This window comes from Hyperolius riggenbachi, chromosome 3, assembly GCF_040937935.1.
Source record: "Hyperolius riggenbachi isolate aHypRig1 chromosome 3, aHypRig1.pri, whole genome shotgun sequence".
NCBI lineage: Eukaryota > Metazoa > Chordata > Amphibia > Anura > Hyperoliidae > Hyperolius > Hyperolius riggenbachi.
The window spans coordinates 58,600,908-58,620,802 of record NC_090648.1 but is presented as its reverse complement, the minus strand read 5'-3'; the positions used below and the strand labels follow the sequence as shown (position 1 = coordinate 58,620,802).

Sequence of the window (19,895 nt, the reverse complement as noted above, 5' to 3'; positions counted from 1 at the left end):
GGAAGGCCGCTCATTGCGGCCTTCCTTGTTTATTCTGGGCGCCGGAGGCGATCGGAAGATCGCCTCCGGAGCGCCCTCTAGTGGGCTTTCATGCAGCCAACTTTCAGTTGGCTGCATGAAATAGTTTTTTTTTTATTTAAAAAAAACCCTCCCGCAGCCACCCTGGCGATTTAATCAGAACGCCAGGGTGGTTAACAATGTGTCCATGAATCAGGTAGTAGACACACTGAAGATTTATTGCAGGATTTGTATCAGCTGTAACAAAGAAATGTTTTTTTTTTTGTTTAAAGGTTATTATGCTGTTGTGTATCTTTTAGAGCAGAAAGGACGTTTTAAATTTAGGTTCCCTTTAATATGACCAATGTGTTGCGATTCATGTTTGTTTAATATGCCAATAAAATATTTTTGCCATATAAGAGGTACTTTTGTCCCTAAAAAAATGGGGAGAAAAAAATCCCTGCATTTTATATGCTGAATACAGGGATTCCCTGACTTACGAACGCCTGCCGATGTGAACCGCCAATACACCATGATGTCAGGGACTCCCTGTATTGTCCCCTTGTGTGTCTCTGTCTCCCCCTGTGTCTCCTGCTCACCCCCTGAGCCTCTTGTACCCCTGTGTATAATTAGCAGTGTCTGGAGCATGTTTCACCTAATCCATGGCTTCCTCTGTGATTGCAGACCTCTTCTCTCCTGCATGTCTCCCTAGTGTTGGCTTCTGCTGATCACGTCATCAGCATAAGCTGTCACTAGGGGAGCCGTGCAGGAGAGAACAGATCTGCAATCACCAAGGGATGGATGGATTAGGTGACATACGCTCCTGACACTGCTAATTATGCATGCTCAGAAGGAGACACGGGGAAAAGTGGAGATACGGGGGTAGTGGAGTAACAGAGGGAGCTGGAGAAACACATGGGACACAATGGGGAAAGAAGGGGAACAGAAGGCTACACACTGGGGAAAGAAGGGGAACAGAAGGCTACACACTGGGGACAGAAGGGGTCACACTGAAGTCAGAAGGGGACACACTTGAAACAAAAAGGGACACGCTGGGAACACATGAGCACAGCAGGGGAAAGATGTGTGACACAGGACACATGGGGGACACAGGAGAACACAATAATTGGAGTAGAACATTTACAAGATGCTCCTGGAAAATAGATGTACCAGGTTAAGTATTTTTTCCCCTGTTTTTTTCCCTGTAAATGTAGGTGCATCTTATATTCTGGAGCATCTTATACGCCCAAAAATATGGTAAGTATTAAGTGCTTTATTGTTTACCCAAATTTCTCAATATTTTTTTTAATGTACTATTTTGATGTACATGTGCTCTCTCCCAGTGTCAGTACCATAGCTGGGAATGTAAACATGCAATGTAATCTTCCTAACATCACTTGACCCACATGATGTGTATTATTAAACTATAGTGTGCAGCTTCCCAGATTAAATTACACCTCTTAAGCCTGGCACCGCGGTACAGAAGGTGCTACTTTAAAATCAATAGCACACAAATGTTCTTCATGCCTTTACTAGGAATTATGTATTATACAAGAAACATAGATAGATAGATATACAGTATTCTGTATTTGCATATGTATGTATGTACAGCTACCACCACAGGGGTGCTGCTAAGGTTTTTGTCTCCTCGCATATCACATAATTTGTGGCCCTTCTACCCTTGCCAGTAAGAGGCCCCTTCCCCTGTAATAATAGGTAGCCAGAGGTGCCCCCTCCCCAATAGGTAGCCATTCAGTATAGATAGGAAGTCAAAATTGCACCCCTCCCAGCATAGGGAGTTACCCCCAGTATAGGTAGACAAGATGTCCCTCCAGTTTATATAGCCACTCCCAGTATAAGTAGCCAAAAGTGTCCTTCCACCAATCCTGCCCATGTAGGGCATTGGTGTCAGTGGGGGGGGGGGGTATCCATCTTCCTGCAACCTCCCTATCACCAACATTCACAGACCTCCAGATCATGCATGACACAAATAGTTGAGAGCAGTAACCATATGGCACACTTCAAATACAGAAATGACCTCACTTCCACAACTGCAGTAGTCACTGCGCCACTCTTTCCTCTGTTTACATTACCGCTGATCTGAGGTCTGTGTGTGAATGATGGGGAGGCAGCAGCAGCCATACAAGTAACAGACAGGAAAGCCTCGGCAGCATTAGAGGCCCCTGCTGTGGCTTACATGGCATTTCATCGCTCGGTCTTTTTGGCACAAGGTGAGCTGACTGATGGCTCACCTTGCTGCCAAATAGCCTTAATTACTATTCCCCCTACGAGTTGTAGCAACTCAGGGGGATCAGTAATTACCCTTGTGCGGCTATTGAAATAATAACATTATGTCTATGGCGGCGCCCCGGTCAGGTGCAAAGCGGGGCAGTACGAGTGCCAAAATGATCTGCTTCACCTGCTGTGGGTGATCGCTGCTTTATGTTTGTCTGGGCCAAGCAGCACCCCTGTACCACCACATACCAGTGAAAAAAACAAAAGAAAGACATTTAGCTTTTAAAACTTGTAAGCTGACCCAGCACTTTACACATCACAGCTTTCAACAGTGCTAGTCTCTCCTGAGTAGTCACCAGACGGGACACCCACAGATTGAGCAGTTCCTTTCTAACCTCCAGCGATATTGATTAGTGATTGGTAAGCTCCACTAATAATTTTTGATCCCTTTGATGCCAAGGATTGCCTGGCACTGGCCCAACAGTACCTGCTCTACTATTTGCACTATGATTTGTACAATAGCAAGCTTCATAAACATTTACTCCTAACTATATCAGCAATGGTCACTTTTGACCCTAAAGACTGCTACGGATAGCTCCTAGGAATCGAGCTCTGTTAAAACAGCGCAAGAGATTTGGGCACAGCCGGTGCCACCATAGGCTTCAATAGGAATTACGGCTATAGCAACGCACAGTGAGTAACTTTGGCGCCGTCAGAAGACAGAGATTAAGTTACTTTTGAAACACAGTAATTTGGAACCAGCAATAGCTGGAAGCCGAATTACATAATTCCCTACCATCCGAGTTGACCTGGAGGGGGAATAGTAATTAACGCCACCGGGATTTGTGCAGGAGCAGAGTAAGCCGTATATTGGCTTACCCTGCATCCAAGTCTCCCGATGGCATATTCATAGGTACGCCTATGAATACCAGCATAGACATTTCCTCTTTGTGCATCTATTTCAGTGTTTGACTGTTTGACCTATACATTTGCAAACTTTGTCCAGCGATCTGTAGTCTCTGCACTGCATTTGGGTTTCCAGTGCATAACGCATGCAGCCGACATTTCGCCTCCCCCTTTATTTTTTGAACGTGCATTTTTTTCCCTCTCACTTTAGGAGAGTGGCTGATTTTTTGGTTTTCAGTCAATCCTTTGTCTCTATTTATTTGTTGGTGCATTTTCTGATTAAAATCGTATACATTTACTATTTGTACATACTAGTTTTTCTTACTCGTACTTTTTGTATTGTAGTGTTGAAGTATACTCTATTCTGTTTTTGCTGCCGTTTTATTACTGTTTACTGCATCCTACTATGGCAGAGAGGCAACACTGGTCTGACCAATATTTGTATTTTTTATTAGACAATGCTTTGGCAATCATTCTAAAGGCTCATTTCATAGAATAACAATGCAAATAATATTTCCAGCACTGCAAAATACTAAAGAAATTACAGGTTTTATTAAAGTTAACTTAAAACACATCAACAAATCAATGAGCAGATAAAATCAACATACACGTAAACTATTTTAACTATCCCCCACCAATACTCAACAAGGGCCAAAATGACATTTTTTAAACCAATTGTCCAAACACCTCTATGCAAATATTGAAATACATGGATAATCATGTTCAATTAATGTAAACAACAGATTGGAAGATACATTTACAGATCATAAACAACTACCACAAAAAAAACATTTAAAATAAATGCTTACACATACTTCTAAGAAGTACAATAGCTGCCGCTCACAGTAGGTAATTGAAATCTGACAGATTTTGGATTATTTCATCTCCTCATGTGGGATTCTCAATATTTCTTTTATTCTTTACAAAAGCATTCCTTGGAAAGGATGTTGGCCAGGCTCACTACACGTTTCTGCACTACATTGGTAGCTGGACTGAGTGCCTGCCATTCAGTTAGTGCTTTCAAAAATAAAGAAAAACATATGAATCCCCTATGAGGAGATGTATTAACCACTTAAAGACCATAGGCTTACACCCCCCTATTGACCAGGCAATGTTTTACAATTTAGGCCACTGCAGCTTTAAGGGCTCGCTGCAAGGCCGTACAACTCAGCATGCAAGTGATTCCCCCATTTTCTGCCCCCAACAGAGCTTTTTGTTGGTTTGCTCTGATTGGTGCTGCAGTGTTTGTTTGCTTTTTTATTATTATTTGTTTATTTTTTGAATAAATATGCCTATTTGTTTTATAATTTGTTTTTACCCACCCTTCCTCCCTCCCCCAGTCAGCCAATGACAGCAATCGTCTGTTATATGATAGCGGATCGCTTCTCTGCCTCCCAGGGGGGCTGCTGATGGGAGACTGATGACGGAGCAGAGCATCGTCATTCAAGCGGAGATGTGTGTGAAACACGCCCCCAAGACTTGACACCAATCAGCGTTAAGCGGTCCTGGGTGAGCCACCACGTTCATACCAATTGGCGTGACGTGGTCGTTTAGAGGTTAATCCAACACCTGTTAGACCTGCTAGATTTTTACAAACTACTGCAAGTAACAGTGACAGGAAATTTTTTTTTCTAAAGGCATATTACACTTTGAAAAATGCACATTTTATAAGTATACATAGACATGGATTTCAAAGGTCCTTTAACAGTAAATAAAACACTGATTAGATTGATACCCTTATATTATTACTGTCTATTGTGCAAAAAAATGAAAAAAAAAATTAGAAATCAGTTAGGTTTCAGTGTAATAGCTGATCAAAGTTCACTTTATCTGCAGTTTTTGTAATAAATCACCAAAAACCACAAGCTTCCTGTGTATCCATGTTCTCCGAAGCTAAATAAGCTTCTTGAAATGTATATTTAAAATCAAATTTTTTGATTAAAAGTCATAATCCTGTGATATTACAACAAAAATGTTCATTGAAATTAGTTTACAGGCCCACATCCACTCGCTCATGTATTTTCTTCTTCCCAGATTTGACTGTTGAGAGAAGCTTTTGCCACATTCTGAGCAACAATATGGCTTTTCTCCTGTGCGAGTTCTCTGATGCTGAGTAAGATCTATATTCTGCGAGAAACATCTATCACATTCTTAACATTTAAATGGATTTTCTCCTGTGTGAGTTCTCTGATGCTTAGTAAAATTTGAATGATCAGAGTAACACTTATCACACTCTGTGCATTTAAATGGCTTTTCTCCTGTGTGAGTTCTCTGATGCCGAGTAAGATGTGTGTGTTGTATGAAGGATTTGTCACATTCTGTACATTTAAATGGATTTTCTCCTGTGGGAGTTATCTGATGCTGAGTAAGATTTGTCTCATGTGTGAAGCATTTGTCACATTCCGTGCATTTATATGGTTTCTCTCCGGTGTGAGTTCTCTGATGCCGAGTAAGATTTCCCTCCTGTGTGAAGCATTTGTCACATTCTGTACATTTAAATGGTTTTTCTCCTGTGTGAGTTCTCTGATGCCGAGTAAGATTTGCCTGCTGTGCGAAGCATTTGTCACATTCAGTGCATTTATATGGCTTCTCTCCTGTGTGAATCCGGAGATGGATGTTGAAGATTTTTTGAGTGCTGAAGGACTTCTCACATTCAGAGCAAGAAAACGGCTTCTCTCCAGTGTGATTCCTCTGGTGAGTTATGAGCATTGATTCTCTGGTAAAACATTTCCGGCATTCAGATCAGGAAAATGGCTTCTCTCCTGTATGGATCATCTGGTGTTCTTTAAGGTCTAATATGTGATTGAAAGATTTGTCACATTCTGAATATAAAAAAATCCTCTCTCCTGTATGAATCCTCAGGTGTACTGTGAGGCTTGATTTCACGGTAAAGCATTTCTGACATTCAGAGCAGGAAAAAGGTTTCTCTCCAGTATGAATCCTCTGATGAGCTTTCAGGTATGATTTCGTGGCAAAACATTTCTCACATTCAGGACAAGAAAATGGCTTCTCCCCGGTGTGGATCCTCTGGTGAGAAATAAGATGTGATGGACGAGTGAAGCTTTTCCCACACTCTGAGCACTGATGTGGCTTATCTCCTCTGTGACTCATCATGTGCTGCTGGAGATCCATTTTGTTGTCAGATATTTTCAGGAATTCAGCTTTTTACTGCCCCTGCAATGAAATAATTATGTTATTTTTACCATATTTTACGAAAGGTTTTGACAGTATAGTCGGATACACACACACACACACACACACACACACACACACACACACACACACTACAAAACTATACTTCATATAATAATCATGTCAGGCATTTCAAATTAGCATGGGGCAGCTTATAATGCAGCTTGTTTTTAATTAGATCATCATTTACAAGAGTTACACTGAAAAATCGTCATCTCAAAAAAAATGCCATTTAAATTAATTGATTAAATGCTGACATTGCACATGCTGATGTTGTATTCAGAAATATAATAATTTTAATGTTCCAAGGAAATCTTCTGCTCCAAGATCACTCAATGTTCTATTCACTCAAATTAAAAAGAAAAGTGTTCACAGCCAGAACACAAGAAAAGATACAATATGATCTCATAATAGGATTACTTTTACACAGTAAAAAGAAAAACATTTTAGATGTGTGCATTGAGGCCCTGTTCACAGCACTCAATTGTGTTGCATGATAATTCTGCATGCCAACTCACTGCCCACACAATTCCATGGGGCTCTTCACATTACTGCATTGTAACAGATCATGTTACTCTAACTTGCTGCATATAGTCTATGTCCAGTCTCCATTGCAGTTCAAACGCATTATAAAACATTGTACAGGGTGTGTTATTCAAGTGACCACCATGAACCTATCCTAAAGGATAGGTTCACAGTGCTCACAGTTGCATTGCAGAAAAATTCTGCATGTCAACTTATGCCCATACAATTCTATGGGGTAATGGGTCGCGTTATTCTAACTTGCTGCATGCAGGCTTTGCATTAAAGTCTATGGGTATCATTCATAAAGCATTTCCGCATGTGGAAATGCTTAAAGGATACTGCAGCCGAAAGGCTGCTGAGAGATAAAAACTGCAATGTGTAGGGAAAGAAAAGTACATACTCACCGCTCCCCTCGCTCCCTGCCGTCGGGTCCCGATCGTCAGCCACAGCTCCCGGTACTGGCCGACTCTTCTGACCCCTGACCCGGACATACTGCGCCACGCATGCGCAGTATGTCCTGTAATCTTCGCTTCTGGCGTCGCATCATGACGCCAGAAGTACGGACACTCCCCCGCCTCCTGCGTGTGCGCTCCAGCGGCTCCACTTAGCTGCTATAAACCTCAGTGTAAATTTGTGACTATGGTGTGCTAAGCAATCAAATTGGGTAGCTGTATTCTGCTTATTTGCATAGCATGCATATTAGCATGGGAGTGCAAAATCAGTGTTGGGGTGTTATATAGCCAAACTCTAGATTAAGTGCAGTGCAGGTTTAGCCAAATACTGTTATCTGATAAAAATATAGCAAAGTACTGTTGTTGGCTGCCATGTAGGATACTGGTTGAAGAGCTTGGCTAAGAGATTAGTGCTAGGTGTAGTTATAGCAGGGTTAATGTTAAGGGATGGGGTTGAATGTTAGGTTTAGGCTTAGTTACAGGAAGGTTAGTGTTTTCAGAGAGGTTAGTAAAAGATTAGATATGATAGTGTTAGGAGGTATGGGTTAATTCAACATTAGGACGTGTTAGAGATGATTAAGTGATGGCAATAGTGGCACACAATTTACTAACGCTTAGATAACATTACAATATATTGAATGATATTCAAAATGACAGTAATCAGCGCACTCAAATAAACACACACTTATTTTAAATATATAGAGAATGCACTCTCCAGCTGCCAGATTAGTTTAACATGAGTAGGAAGGCTGGCTGTGGCTGCCATCTTTGTATAGGCCCTTGCCAGGGAGCGCTCTTAAAGGATATTATATCTAGGGGGTTATACAGGGTAACCTTGTGCTTCCATAACATCTTGTGATTTCAATTACACTCGTTATGCACAATTTTATTTACAATTAATCTTAAAAAATAATAAACATAGTTGATACAAAGAGAAACTTTCAGCAAGAAATTAAATCTCTTGATCACAAGCAAAAAAAAATATTTTCCTGTACTGCCCAGGCCTAACACTGGTCTAACACTGGCAACATCAGTATTTTCCCTCACTCATTTTTTTACAGTGTAATCAGACATGTGCCATCCAGTTATAATGATCACACATTCAAAAGCCATTTTTTGTATAATATCAAACGTATTAACATAATTGATGATTTCTCTTAACAGTACAATCTAAAAAAAGCTAAATAACACAATACAATCCTAACTTTATTGTATCTAGATCTATATTACAGCTGAGAAAATTAGTATGTTTATAGTTACCTGGAGCAAAGTAGTATTGGGTCCCCTTATTCCTGTGATCTGCGAACCTTCTGCCTGACTGAGGTCTGACCCATTTTATATTCACTTCTCCTCCATTTACCAACAGGGAGTGGTTTAGGATTGGATAAAATGTGCTTATTGTTAACAACAAAAAGTGTATTTACAGAGGTATGAAAGGACAGTTTCCAGACTCTTTATTTAAACTCACCCCTATCCAGCAAGTTGCTAACTTCATTAACATTTTACAGTATAAACAAAAAACAAATTGAAGGCATGATCTAAGCTGAAGATCCATCACTAACATAACAATAGATGAATACAATGTATAGGTCAGTAGAGGATGGACAGTTTCAGTGTTCTGCCCATACAGAAAACAAATGTTCAGTACCAAACTCACAAATCTGGAAAGTACTCTCCTCTAAATCTGTCTTAGAATCTTAGTTAAATATGTGTATCTTTAAGGGCTCGTTTCCACTCGAGCGAATCTGCATGTGTTTCCTGCATGCAGATTCGCTCAACCAATACAAGTGAATGGCGCTGTTTCCACTTGTCAGGAATTCTGTGCGGCTCGCTATGCAGAAAAAATCTGCACAGCAGAGCCGTCAGAATTTGCACGCCGCACACCCGCACGCGAATCGTCGGTAACGTAACTAAATAGGAAAACCGCAAGCTCTTTAGTCTTGCGGTTTTCCCGGCGTTTCCGCGTGCGATTGCGTCCAAAAACCCATGTCAATGCTTGCCGGCATTGACATGGTTAAAATCGCGTCGTTAAAACCGCGGACGATTCCGCATGAAAATCCGCATGGAAACGTCAACGAATCCGCAACCGCATGCAGATTTGTTGACGCGGTTTCCGCGAGCAAATCGCGCCGCTCAAGTGGAAACGTACCCTAAGTGGAACCTTTATTTATTTTTATTTTTTTTGTAGCTCTGGCACTAAAATATATTTGATATGTGAATGTATGAATGACTGATATACAATAGCACAAGATTATAATTTCTAATGTGTTAGCTCTATGTATGTTCTATCAGGTGACCTCTCCTAATTAGCAACGTTTCATATTCCCTGCAAGCTGTGCTGCTGTGTATTGATGTTATTTATACATTTTATTCAGTTTTCATTCTAAACAAATAAAAAAAAAATTAATTATGGTGTAGACCAGGGTTACTCATAAACTACGCCAGTGCAAATCTATGCGGCGTAGTCTGCAACTACACATCGTAGTTAGTAGGCAAAGTTTAACCACTTTGTCCTCCTTGACGTATAAAAACGTCAAGGAGGACAGGCGCGCTCCCGCGGCCGATCGCGCGCGTGCACGCGCACTCCTGGCCGCGGAGTCGGTAGCCACAGAATCAATGTATCAGGCTATGGAGCCCGATCATTGATTCCTCTCCCCCGCTGAAAAAGCGACAGCTTCTCTCGGAAGCTTCGCTCTTTCTGAAGCTGTGTCCCTCTAAGCGTACATTGTACGCTTAGAGTGACGTCATGTAAAAAAAAAAATCGAGATTGCCATCTTGTGGCCAAAAAGTAAAACTACAAGTAAATACCCAAAAACATTACAATACACCAATATTTCCCCAAATAAAACACTTTTATATCCCACCCTCCCAAAAATGCCCACATAAAATGTTTAATAAAAAAAAACAAAAAACATTACTATTAAAAAAAAAAAAAAAAAAAAAACACAAATATTTACCTAAGGGTCTAAAATTTTTAAATATCTATGTAAAGATGAAATATTTCTCTCTATTTTTTTTTATTTTTTATAAGCTTGTAAATAGTGATGTATGCAAAACGGAAAAAAGCTCTTTTATTTCCAAATAAAATATTGTCGCGATACATTGTGATAGGGACATAATTTAAATGGTGAAATAACCGTGACAAATGGGCAATAACAATACGTGGGTTTTAATTATGGAGGCATGTATTATTTTAAAACTATAATGGCCGAAAACTGACAAATAATGAATTTTTTCATTTTTTTTCTTATTCTTCCTGTTAAAATGCATTTACAGTAAAGTGGCTCTTAGCAAAATGTACCCCCCAAAGAAAGCCAAATTGGTGGCGGAAAAAACAAGATATAGATCAGTTCATTGTGATAAGTAGTGATAAAGTTATAGGCTAATGAATGGGAGGTGAACATTGCTCGGATGCATAAGCTGAAAACGACAGATGTTAAGTGGTTAAAAACTCCGCTTACGTATTTACGCGTAGTCGTAGTACCGCTATTTGAAGCTTCGCCCGCTACGCGTAGTTGACATATGTATTGCGAAGTCAACTATGCGTGCGGTAACCACGTCTATTTTTCTGTGTACAGATCATTGTTTTTTATTTCGCATGCGCAGAAATATTATTGCCCTTCTATGCGTATACAATTCCACATTGGAAGGTGGAATGTACACATATATTGGTTCACGCATGCGCATATTTAGCAGATTAATGCAGAAATGTTTCCACATAAGGGCATAAGCGTCCGCATATACTACACTTCGCACTACGCAAAGCTCCCGTATTTTAATGCGTAGTCTACGAAATGCAAACGTAGCGAATCTTTTGATTTTTAACCCGTAGTTTGCAAAGCGCAGAACTACGCATAGTTCCAGCGTAGCGAAGTTGGCTGACTACGACCATCCCTGGTGTAGACAACTAGTCATTTAATTTACATTAAATTAATAAATTGCATTTCATTTAAAATTCTAAAATATGAGTAGTTGTTTATCGTTTCTGGTTAAATTTAGTGTTATATTTTAAAATTCAAATTTGTGTGCAAACCTTTCTTAGCAAAAAAGTGCTAAATTTGACCCCAAAAATAAATAACGTTAATTTTTTTTTTTTTTAGGCTTCTTTTTGCACCTTGAAAAGGCAGATAGTTTTGCTATTGTTTATTCATGCTCATCTATATTCTCCAGTATCTTTTACTGCTTTGTAATCAATACCGTAGTGCTAAAGCGCCTCATATCAGATGTCCTCTTGATAAATATAGTTTGCATAGAAGACTTGACTTTTTTTCTGGAAATGACAAGGGCAATTCAACTTTTGTTGAGGAAAAACTCAATATTTTCAGAGTGTCTTTATGTATTGCATGGGATTAATGTGAAACATTCTCTGTTTCTTTGTTGAGAAAAATTGTGTTCAGGTTATCTCCCTATATTGAAGGCAAACATTGTTTCAGCTTAATCACTTTGTTTTTATGTGTTGTAAAAACATAAGCAATTCACGTTGCTTTTCACAGAAACTGGCAGGTAGGCGTTTTAATGTTTTGCACTAGTGAATCGACTTCCCCTGTGCATCTAATTGCTCTTCTGGCAAGAAGGGAATTTCTGGAAAGTGTCATCATAAAAGCTCCTTAAATCCAGTACAGATGGTATTGCAGCTGAGGTTCCACTAAAGAATATTTTCAGCTGCCAGTCGGTTTTAGGTATTCATTTTTAGTTGTTATCACAGAACATCCAAAATAATATGACACTTGTCGCTTGTTCGTACTCCTCTTGATGCTAAGCGATTCACCCTATGGCTACTCAGTTTTAGATCTTCTCTTCTTTTTGATCCCTTGCCGGTCAGTCTTTACTTATTATTATACCTGTATCTGAAATTTTAGATTATCATACCCACTTTTAAATGTTACATGATCTGCCTACAAATGGTGACCAAATGTTCACTCAAATTATCCCATGTAGCACTAGCGTGATGCTAGTACTACATGGGATAATTTGAGTGAACATTTGAGAGTTTATCTGTAATGGCAGTGATTGTGATTTACATCCTTTATGCACAATGCAATTTTTTATTAATTTAAAAAATAATAAACATAATTGATTTAAAGAGCAACTGTCAACAGTTAAATCTCTTGATCACAAGCAAAAAAAATAATGTAAAACTCTCTCCTGTATAGCTCAGGCCTAACACAGCCAGTGTCAGTGTTTTTTCCCTGACAGGTTCACTTGTGTACAGTATAAAATCAATCACACGTGCCATCCAGTCATTAAAGTCAAACATAGAGAGGACTGTTTTGCATAATAATAAAAGTATCAACATCATTTATATTTCCTCCTAACAGTACAAATGACAGATATCAAAATATTACTATGCAGTACTAATGCATTTAGACCAAACCATGCAGCTGAAGAAGTCAGAATGGTTATAATTACCTGGTAAAAAGTAGTATTGGGACCCCCTATTCCTGTGATCTCACTGTAAGCCTTCTGTATGACTGAGGTCTGACCCATTTTATATTCACTTCTCCACCATATAGTAACATGAGGTGGATTGGTTGATTGGTTAAAAAAAGGTTCATTGTTATTAAGAAAAGGTGTGTTTACAAAAGTAATGCTGGGAATACACCATGAGATTTTTTTGGCAGATAGTTCAATAGATAATTTCTGTCAGGTCCGATTTGATGTACAATCGTTTTTATGATCGATTTCTGATAGAAGTCAATAGCAATCGATCAGAGAAATGATCAGAAAATCGATCAGAAATGATCGGACAGTAAATCTGCTGAAAAATCTCATTGTGTATTCCCAGCATAAGAAAGGACAGTTTTGAGATCTCTTTATTTAAACTCACCCCACTCAGCAATGTGCTGACTTCATTAAAATTCCACAAAAGACAAATGGAAGGAACTGATCTAAGTTGGAAATTCTTCACTAACATAACAATGCATGAATACAATGTATTGGTCAGTAGAATATAGACAGTTTCAGTGTTATCTGCTTGCATAATATTATGTTCAGCACTACATTTAATTGGAACGTGTTCTCCTCTAAATCTCTCTTATGGTGCCCATACATGATACAATAAAAACGTTCAATTTTCCCATTTATTCGATCTAAATGATCGAATCAAATGAAAGTTGAAAATATTTTTTTTTTCGATCAAGAAATTCGACCGATTATCCCGTTTTTTGCGAGAAAAATCTGATCGGACATACTGGAAAAATCTTTGTATTCGATCTAACGGAATAATCAAACTAAATTCTCTAATCGAAAAAAATGAAAAATTGTACCATGTATAGCCACCATTAGAATCTTTCATGAATTTTTATATTTTCATTTTGCAGCTTGGGCACTAACATATATTTGAATATAATAAGGACTTAGATGGTGCGTTCTGACACCTGTCTTCCATGGTTAACTTGAGATTACCAGGGTTTTGCACAACAGTAGCACTTCTTTGTGAATGGACCAGATAAGCTAGCTCTCAATCCCAAAATATAGCATTGGGTGCCTATGACCATTTCACTGGTTTAGTTGTCTTTGGACCAATTTTAGGAGGTAGTACCTCATTACTAATTGATTGTTCACTTACATCTCACCCCCTGACAGACTGAAATGTACTTAGATAATCAATGTTATTATTATTATTCCTAATGTATTTATATAGTATCACATGATGATTATTTCCGGATTTTAGAGTCTAAAAGCAAAGCAATTATTTTGCACACTTTTACACCCTAAATCCAGGGAAAAAAATATACCACAGAGAGATCCGCTGCAGCCCTGCACTTATTCACCTCCCTGGGACCCAGCGCTGCTATTCTTCCTCTGGTGTGTGGGTGGCGTTGCAATCCTGTAGTGAGATTGCGGTTTGTCGTCATGATGACAAACTGATCTCACCAGAGGGTTCCAGAACCTTTGAGGACCAGAAGGAGAATGACTCCCAGTGTCTGTCCACCGGAGGATGGTGAGGTGAAATGCCCGCTGTGCTTAAAGGAGGCTGCCATATTTATTTCCCTTTAAGCAATACCAGTTGCCTGGCAGTCCGGCTGATCCTCCGCCTCTAAAACCTTTAGCCACAGACCCTGACAAGCATGCAGTAGATCAGATGTTTCTGACATTATGACAAGAATAGAGGCATGCTTGTTTCTGGTGTGATTCAGACACTACTGCAGCCAAATAGATCAGCAAGGCTGCCGTGGAACTGCCGGGCAACTAGAATTTTTTTAAAAAGTAAATAAATATGGCAGCCTCCATATTCTCACTTCAGTTGTCCTTTAAGGGTCTGCACAGACCTCCTGGCGGCTATCCCAAATCAGGCTTGGGTTTATCGCTCCTGGCTTCTTTTTTTCCACCCCAAGTCTGACTCGGGGCTATTGCCATGGAGGTTAAAGAGAAAAATCCTCTAAATGGGAAGTGGTTAAACAATACTTATCATTTGGGTGTATTTTTGGTCCTCTGCCGTTAATGATTAATGCCACAGGCCTAGAATGAGATCAGGTGTTCTGACTAAACTTTGACCACACTTAACATATGCTGAATGTCTGAAGCCAGAAAGATCAGCAGAATATATACTGACATTCCTTAAAGGAGAACATGGCAGCTTTAATTTGAGGTGTACCTTTCATATACTTGAAAATTCTACAGAAAGAAATAAACTCACACACAGCCGCCCTAATAATCTAAAAGAATTATGGCTGATCAGAACAGGCCACCATGTTCCATATCTCCATGGTCCAGTCTAGATGCCCCCAAGGCTGTACCCACCCACCCTTCCCCATTGCACAGCTGACACATGTCTGTAGCCCAGCCCAGCAATGTCCCCCAAGGGGATCAGGTGCTAATCCCTGACAATCGACATGCTTTGGAAGTGTGAACGAATCCTAAGAATTCACTTCAAGAGAGAGCTTTACACCATCACACACAAAGGCCTTGTTTATTTACATTCGCTAAGGACCTATTTAGACTCTACAGTTCCCCAGTATGTGGTGAATGTCTGCTTTAGATACATGCTTCCCCTTGAGCTTGTTTGGAGAAACAACACCTGCATACAAAAACCTTTTAAGAGCTACAAATTCCTCCTTCTTTACCCTCTGCAGAGCTGTGTCTAATGCAAACAATGAGAAAAGAACACTCTGCATTTAATTAATGCCTACCTTGTGCACGGTAACAAGTAGATTTACATTTCTGGAACAGCTAAGCCTTAAGGTACGTACACACATCTGATTTTTGCCTGATTGTCATTCCAACCGGTCGTTTGAACGACTTAATGTGCAAATAACAAGTTGTTCAAACGTCATGTATACACAGACCAACAGAACGGCTGATATGCTAAATTCACCTAGTTTACATGTCGTTTGACTGGACAATGGACTAGATCAAAGCACTGATCAAACAACTGTGTTTGAATGACTATTACTGTAGTTGGACAAACGACAGGAAGTCGTCTGTTAACATGTACAGAACTAACAGTCATTTGAACGACAGTTGGTCCCAAAGGATCCGCCAAGCGGACCAGGCAAACCGGCTGTTATCAGTCACTCGACAGCGTGTACACACACCCAACTTGTCGTTCAAACTACCACTTTAAACAACATTTCTTCAAAAAAATCAGACATGTGTACGAACCTTTAGGGTGCATATAGCCACACTTAACATTCCAATTGATGAGCCTACCACCTCTGCTGCCACTCAGCTTCTCTCGCTCACCAACTCCCTTGGTCTCACTCAGCATACTAACGCCACAACCCACAGTGCTGGTAATACCTTGGACCTAATTTTCTCCAAAGCCATCGCACTTACCAACCTGGACATTACACCATTCCCCATCTCCGACCACCACCTCATCACCTTCACCCTCACTCCATCCAGCACCCCCTGTCCCCCTCCCCAAACTGGACGTTGGCAGAGAGATCTGCGCAACCTTGACCCCAATGTACTAGTCACACCCCTCCACTCTCTCTCCTCCTCCCTCCCCAGCCTAACCTGCCCCAACGAAGCGGCAGCTCAATACAACAGTAACCTGTCCGCAGCCTTAGACCATGCGGCTCCCCTGACCTTTCGTACCAACAGTCGCCTCAACCCCCAACCTTGGAACACTGCCCTCACAAGAAAACTACAAAATGAGACACGAGCTGCAGAACGCAAATGGAGGAAATCCCGCAAAACAACAATGATTTCCTGGGATACAAGACCAAGTTGCAGACGTACCATACTGCCCTCGCTGACAGTAAACAGATACACTCACTTGATCGCTACCCAAGCCTCCAACCCACGTCATCTTTTTGCCACCTTCAAAGCCCTACTTAACCCCACACCTCCCCCCCCAACCTCCACCCTCTCAGCCACTGACCTATCAAATTACTTTATCAACAAAATTACAACCATCCGGAGGGATATTTCTCTCCTCCACTCTATCGCCCCCGCCTCCCCACCACATCCGACTCCTGCCTCTTTCTCCTCCCTTACCTCCTTCAATCCTGTCACGGTGGAGGAAGTCAACCAGCTACTGGCAACTTCACCTGCCACTTCCTGCCCCCTAGATCCGGTCCCATCTGATTCTCTGCGCCCACATTTTTCTGATCTGGCCCCTGTCCTCACCCATCTGTTCAACCTCTCCTTCTCCACCGGCATCTTCCCCTCCGTATTCAAACAGGCCACTGTGCTTCCCCTGCTAAAGAAATCTTCACTTGACCCTGCTCTGCCATCCAACTACCGCCCTATCTCTCTCCTCCCTTTGCCTCAAAAATTCTTGAACGCCTGGCCCACCAATGCCTGACCAACTTCCTTAACTCCAACTCCCTTCTCGATCCCCTGCAATCTGGTTTTCGCACAGCCCATTCTACAGAAACCGCCCTCACCAAAGTGGTAAATGACCTTGCCCTTGCCAAAGCCGAAGGTAAATACTCCATCCTGCTCCTCCTGGACTTCTCCTCGGCATTTGACACTGTCGACCACTCCCTCCTCCTCCACTCCCTGCAGCTAATGGGCATTCAGGACCTAGCCTTAGCCTGGATCTCCTCCTACCTCTCCAACCGCTCCTTTACAACATTTTTCAATGGCTCCTCATCCACTCCTACACCCCTCTCAGTTGGTGTTCCTCAAGGTTCCGTCCTAGGACCCCTACTGTTCTCACTCTATACTGCCTCAATTGGCAAAATCATCTCCTCCATGAGTTTTAATTACCACCTGTATGCCGACGACACCCAGATATATCTCCACACCCCAGACCTCTCCTCCTCTACCATGGACAAAGTCTCTGCCTACCTCACATCCATTTCCTCCTGGATGGCTGCCAGGTACCTGAAGCTTTATTTGGACAAGACTGAGCTTCTAATATTCCCACCCCGCACAGCTGCACCTCTCCCAGATCTGCACGTCACTATTGAAAATACTATAATCCACCCTACCTCCCAAGCCCGCTGTCTAGGCGTTACTCTGGACTCTGAACTTTCCTTTACCGCCCACATCCAAGGTATTGCCAGATCCTGCAATTTCCACCTCCGCAACATCTCCAAGATCCGCTCCTACCTGTCCCCTGACACCACTAAACTCCTTATCCACGCCCTTGTCATCTCCCGCCTAGACTACTGCAATTCTCTTTTATCTGGCCTCCCCTCTAACCGTACTGACCCACTTAAATTGGTAATTAATGCGGCAGCTAGACTGATACATTCTTCTCACCGCAGCGCCTCTACAACTCCGCTCTGTAAAGCACTACACTGGCTCCCCATCAGCTTTAGGATCAATTTCAAAATCCTGTGCTTTGCCTACAAATCAGTGCACAAGACCTGCCCAACCTACATCTCTGATCTGGTCCACAGGCACATACCAGCCCGCCCCCTCCGATCCTCCAATGACCTGCGCCTAGTCGCACCACGCATAACTCAGTCACACGCACGATTGCAGGACTTCACCAGGGCCGCCCCTACTCTCTGGAACTCTCTCCCACCAGCCGTCAGACTTGCCCCCACCTTTAATTCCTTCAAACAAGCTCTCAAGACTCACCTCTTCACGCTCGCATACCCCCCTACACCAGCACCATAATATGTTCTGTTAGACCCCCTCTCAAAAGACGCACCTATTGTCTCCACCCCACCCTTTAGATTGTAAGCCTCCGGCAGGGCCCTCCTCCCTAACGTATCCAGCTTGATTATGCAATCTTACTCGCAACCACCCCTCTTGTAGACTCGAACAGTCTCTACTTTGACCTATGACACTGTATTGTTATCAAATCATTTGCATGATCTTGTTTTGTTGTGAGTTTCCGTATGTTCTACCTGTATGTTAACCCATTTATCTATTGTGCAGCGCTGCGTAAGATGTTGGCGCTTTATAAATACAATAAATAATAATAATAATAATAACTATAACTGTCACCCGCAGAGACATAAACTTCTTCTCTAGGTAGTGATGGAAAAATATTATAAAAACATTCGTAGACCGGTTTGCAAATCTTTCCATGAAAATTTGTAAACTCATCATTTGCCGCAGCCTCAGTGATGGCAGGGAAACTTCTAAAACCTTTAGGGCATCTCTGCAACCAGTTTCTTTAAAAAAGGTGTACAAAGTGTCAAAAAACCCAGATAGAGGCATGGCGGAGGGGATCAATGGCAAAAAAGTTGCCAAAAAATAAATAAATAATGTAAACGCTTTTTAATTTAATTTTAAAGAAATGTCAATGGCTTCCGAATTAAGCAGTTAATAGCAAATCTCCCATACATGCTAGGATCACCACATTTGCAGGGTATGTTAAAGGAATCATCAGGCAAAATATAAAAACAAGCTTTACTCACCTGGGGCTTTCTCCAGCTCCTTGCAGCCGACTGTCCCACGCCAACCGCTCCGCTCTCCGCCACTGTCCTGGGCTCCCCGCACGGTGCAGAGGCCAACCGCGGGGTCGGCCTTACTGTGCCTGCACGAACTGCTGCTGACAATCATCGCCACATGGTCCGCAGTGCACTGCGCAGACGCAGTAGTTATGCACCTGCGCAGTGTGCCGCGGACCATGCGGCGATGATTGACAGCGGCTGTTCCCACAGGCGCAGTAAGGCCAACCCCGTGGTCGGCCTCTGCACCGTGCGGGGAGCCCAGGACAGCGGCAGAGAGCAGCGGAAAGCGGAGCGGTTGGCGTGGGACAGTCGGCTGCAAGGGGCTGGAGAAAGCCCCAGGTGAGTAAAGCTCATTTTTTTTTATTGTGCCTGATGATTCCTTTAAAGGAGAACAGTGGAAACAAGGGGAAAACTCGCCCACTAGATGGTTCTGTAATAATAGAAATGGGGTGCATGGAGAAGACAGATCAACTGAAAATAAAAAGTCAAAATAACCATACACATGAATACCGCAAAAAATTGGACAAGCACCATCAACAAAATAAATTTGTATAGTCAAAGGCTAACTATTACGAAACAATACAGTTATTGGTGTGCAGAAAGGTCAAAAGGGAAGTATATGGGCAACCAAAAGAACAGAGTCTGGCCCTACAAAAACCGCACCACCAAATGTGTAGAAAAATGCAAAAAGCCTTTATTTACTCCATATTATATACAGTGCAGACCAAACATTTGGACACACCTTCCCATTCAAAGAGTTTTCTTTATTTTCATGACTATG

General features: G+C 41.5%; 1 pseudogene; it reads right to left on the bottom strand.

Annotated features, from left to right (window-relative positions):
- Nucleotides 1–5,288: 5,288 nt before the first annotated feature.
- Nucleotides 5,289–19,895, bottom strand: part of LOC137562633 (zinc finger protein 585A-like) — a 177,709-nt pseudogene continuing 163,102 nt past the window's right edge.